Source organism: Lissotriton helveticus, chromosome 8, assembly GCF_964261635.1.
Source record: "Lissotriton helveticus chromosome 8, aLisHel1.1, whole genome shotgun sequence".
Lineage (NCBI taxonomy): Eukaryota > Metazoa > Chordata > Amphibia > Caudata > Salamandridae > Lissotriton > Lissotriton helveticus.
The window spans coordinates 1,704,919,551-1,704,924,416 of record NC_136069.1 but is presented as its reverse complement, the minus strand read 5'-3'; the positions used below and the strand labels follow the sequence as shown (position 1 = coordinate 1,704,924,416).

Genomic DNA, 4,866 nt, shown 5'->3' with positions numbered 1-4,866 from the left:
CATGTGTATTTAATTTGATGTTTAAACACGTTTACTTCTAACAACAGGATGTACATATTTTAGGGATAATGGTTTATGAAGTATTTTGATACCTAGTATTTAATTTTATTTCTCAAGTTTAAAATTATTATTGTAAAGATATATTATATATTAATTATTTTATATCTTTAGTAATACCTTGGTATCATTTTTAATACTCAGGTATTAATTACTTTGTATCCTACTTTTTTTTAATTCAATTTTTATAATATTTCCTTTCACGACAAGGGTGCTATGAAATTTGTGGTTTTGTTTGGGAAAGTTATTTAAAACTTTTTTGTTAGATTAAATATTTATAATTTTTTTATTTAAAAAAAACATACTTACCTTGTGAGACGGGATGTACGGATGAAAGGGGTAGTGGGTGGGGAAGTATTTTAATACCTAGGTAATAATTTAAGTACTCAGGTATTAAATTTTGGCAATGAGCTACGCGGAGGACACAAAAAAAATGTCATTCTTGATCCTTGCCACATAGTGTCACGTTATCTAAATTCACCCACCACTCCCCTCATCAAAACTTATGTGTGGCATAGTTGGAGTGTTACGTCACTCATCACAATCCAAACAAACCTGTGAACTGCAAAGGCCTGATATTATTCTCTTTTCTATGCAGTATTAAAAATTATAAAATGTGTTTATTAAATAAAAAATATTTTATGACTGTATAATTTATTTAAGGCATGTAAGTTATATCTTACAATCATTACTTTAGCGACAGGATGTAGGGATGCTAGGCCTATTGGTGGGAAAATTAATGTAATACTCTGGTATCAATTTTATTACCCAGTTTATAATTTAAAAAAATATATATATGCTTAACCACATTCATGCGGTGCATTTTCCCGCTGTACGCTGGAAAATGAAAAAACCCATTATTCATGACGAGCTCACCTTGTCATGAGTGTACCAGAGGTACACTTCATGACGAGCTGAGCTCGTCATGAGCATCGAAGGGGTTAACCCCTTCCATGCTGATGACGGAACGGTTCCGTCATGAGCTACGGTTGAGCTGTGCTCATGACGGAACCGTTCCGTCATGACCACGCCCGTTTCTATTACGGCCCAGCACCGGAGGGGGAAACGCGGTCGCGCTGAAAAGGTTAATATATATTTAAAAATATATAATTATTTATTATTTTTAATTTACTTAATGGTTGTTTTTTTTAAATTAAAACTTACTTCTAGGAACGGGATGTATGGATGTTGTCAGAGATGGAAAGCACACTAATTTTATACCTCAATTACATTTTAATGACTTATTTCTTAAAATTAAAAAATTACACATTAATATTAACTGTATGACAAAATGTATTTTTTAACTCACAAATATACCTCTAGGGATGTAGGGATGATAGGGGTAATGGGTGGGGAAGTATTTTAATACTTAGGTAATAATTTAAGTACTCAGGTATTACATTTTGGGAAATATTATGAATAACATTTTGTAAAAAATGTTTTTTAAATTAAAGATATTTTTTAAGGGAGGTATTTTCAAAGCTAAAAACTAACCTGTAGGAATGCATTGAAATTTTGTTGTGAAAAAATAAAAATAAAACCCAATTTAATACATGTTTCAATTTAAAAATACTCATATTCGATAGTTTAGAAATTACAAAAAATAGATGTAGTACAAAAACATTAAAAATAAATTCAAAACGAAATTATTCTTTCAAACACAATATTTACTCTTTCTTAGTCATGTACTAAAGAATTAAGTCAGTGTCACTTTCGAAAAATAAATTCTTTTAATCTTAAATGTTGTTTTTTTTAAACATCTTTTTCAAGACAAAAATGTAATTTACGAAATAATACTGCAGTTGTATTTTTATTGGTATTTATAATACAACAACATTTCATTTTCCCACGCTTTACTGTGGTTTTTGTATGGAAGTCCTTGTCCGTTTTCTATTTCTGACGAATCAGCTGCCGTTTGCACAAGATTGTTTTCCAGATTTGCATTGCCTTCCGGTGAAGAGGAAGTGACGGACGACTTGCTGACAGGAAAGACTAAGCTTCTTTTTATAATATTACATATGGTGGGAACCTCTAAAGTAAAGATTAATCCGAGGGAAGTGTTTGGCATTTAAATGGGAAAAATTACTGAAAGCTCAGTTGACCCGATTTTTGAAAACGAACTAGAATGCTTTTTGTTTCTATAAGGGGGACATTTTTGAAAATATATCAATTAAGTCAATTTTTTTTTTGCTGATTAACGTGCGCTGCAAATATATGCACATTATTTGATGTTTGAAATGCAGCAGTGACATTATGGAGTTGAATAGCTGTGCCAGATGCACTATAAGTTTATTTTTCGTTTAAAGCACAATTAAATAGTTTGGTATGACTGCATATTTTTGAACTTTTCTGAAATTCAAAGGATTTAGGTTTATATAGTTGTCTTTCTTTCTTATGCATTATTTTTTGATGAGATTTAGACACTTTTAAAACCTTATTCTTCAAAAAGCATTCTTGTAATGTAGGTCAATGACCACAGGCAACCAGTGGTTATGGTACAACTACGTTTATTTAGGAAGTAAATATCAACTTATCCGAGGAGCGCCGGCCGGCGCTTCTCTCATCACAATTCCCCGGCGCGCAATGCGATGCGCGCGCATCGCCGCCAACATGGCCGCCGCACGTCACGTCTGCGTGACGTGCATAAACTAGAACGCTACAATTCTTTAACCGGTTTTTGGAAAATAATATTAACATTCAAAAATGAACATTGAAAAAATCTTTGAGGAAAAAAGGAGATTGCAGTTATGTACCTGGATTATATTTTTATATGAATAATAAAGGAATTTTCTGGGAGATTTTTTTATTTTGTAAACAAAGAATGATGACTTAAAGATGATTTTGAAATCCCCAAAAAATAAAATAATGGCAGGAACCCCAACTTTCCATATTTTAGTTTAAAAATATTTTCAAAAATTCCAAATAAATTGTTGTCAAATGAAAAAATGACAAGTAATTACTTTTAGAAGTAAGTGTGTTAGTAATGTAAAATAAAAGCAATACTGTCGAGGTAGTCTGAAGCCACCATCAACGTAAATTGTTGAAGTTTAGCCAATAGTCTCTTGGACATTTCCTTACTTTTTTTGGAAATCCGTGGATTCAGACTACCTGACAGTGATTGTGCTAGTCTCATTTCCTGGAAACTCTGTTCTTTTTTCAAAATCTCCAGAAAATGATAAAGGTTTGGATGATGTTTACCAATGGTTTTATTAAATGAATTATGCCATCCCTCAATGGCATTGTTGGTTTTTGCACCACCCTCCAAGCAGGTTGAATAGCAGTTTCACCATTCAATAAGATACTTGGGTTTCCTCCTGCGGCCCGACCTGCTTAGACGGCCAATCCATGTATCCTCAAAATAATTTAGAATTGGTGCCAATTTATCTTCATTTTGTGTAAAATATTCTGATTCGGTAATTGCTGTGTAGTACTCAACTACACTATCTGGTGGTACAAAACACAACGCAGTTAGCTTTCTTAATTCAAATTGAAGTTTGCTGCTTGCTAAATAATCTTCAACCAAGGACGATTTCTGAATGTTACGCCAATAAGCCTGCGAAAAGTGAAAGAAACATCCTTGGATTTGCGTATCAGGATATAATTTTGTAATTGAATTAATCATTGCCAATTCAAAATCAATTATTACCTTTGCAGGACTTTTATTCATGGTTTTGCTTTTTAATACTGACAAAAATTCAGTGTACGTAGAGGATTGTTTGTCAGGCAGCAAAGCATACACTAAAGGGACTGTTGTGTTATTTACATTAGCATGAACAGTGTAAATTTTGGAAAATGGATGGGGTGTTGATTTGAAAGTACCATCCATCATCCAAATTTGACTGTTCACAAGGGTTAAAATGTTATGGTTAGTGCTAAGAAATAAAATTCGTTTAAGGACGTCTAAGTTATCATACAGTAGAAATGGTTCATTAGTGAAAGTTAGTAATAAATGATTAGGGATGTTAATGTCTTCAAAGGTACGGGGTGTTATGTGGTGTGGATTACTTGCCACTTTTTCTCTTTGTACCATCCGTCTGAGGTTGGGGATGGAGGGCATGCTACCAGCAACATGCATAGGTATGTTTTGGGTCACTTCCCTAAGTATTGTACCACAGTTTTCATTGGAGGTGTGTGCTAGAAGTTTTATCTGTTGTACGTTTTCACGTACTTCTATTTCCATTGCAGAGGCAGAGTGGTTATGGTCTGTTGTCCTAACCACGGTTTCTTCCAGAGAAACCGCTCTTCCTGTGCAATGGGACGAGAAGTATTACACACACCTCCAATGAAATCTGGGTTCAACAGATTTATCTTTACAATAGAGGTACCCACCATATTGCAAAAGGTCATTTCCTGTTCGTGATTTAATATATGTAGCTTTGTTGTTGCTTGACATTGTTGATTTGTCTGTTTGAAACAAAAAATATATATATAATTTAGCATGTTTCAGTAATATTTCATAATATTAAATGCTGAGTGGTATGGTCACTTCAAACTATTCGACATTTAAATTTGCACACAGTCACTGTTATGTATTTGCTTTTTTCAGATTTTACTCTCTGAGATAAACTCCTTAAATTATTTGCCTTATTTTCACGCCAAGTTTTAAACACTTAGGGGGTTATTAGGATGGCGGGTGGACTTAGTCCGCCTGCCACCTATCGGATATTTGGACCGCCCGCCACGGTCCCGTGGTGGGTTTTTGCATTTTTAGCATTGTGAACATTTTTTAAAAATGCACATATGCATTTGCATAAAAAAAGCGTCAGGCACCGCGCAGTGCCTGCCGTTTTGTTTATGCAAATGCAGTGG

The 4,866-nt window shown here is 33.7% G+C and overlaps 1 pseudogene; it reads right to left on the bottom strand.

The window, feature by feature from the left end:
• Nucleotides 1-3,034: 3,034 nt before the first annotated feature.
• Nucleotides 3,035-4,450, bottom strand: LOC144772160 (uncharacterized; annotated as a pseudogene).
• Nucleotides 4,451-4,866: the final 416 nt, after the last annotated feature.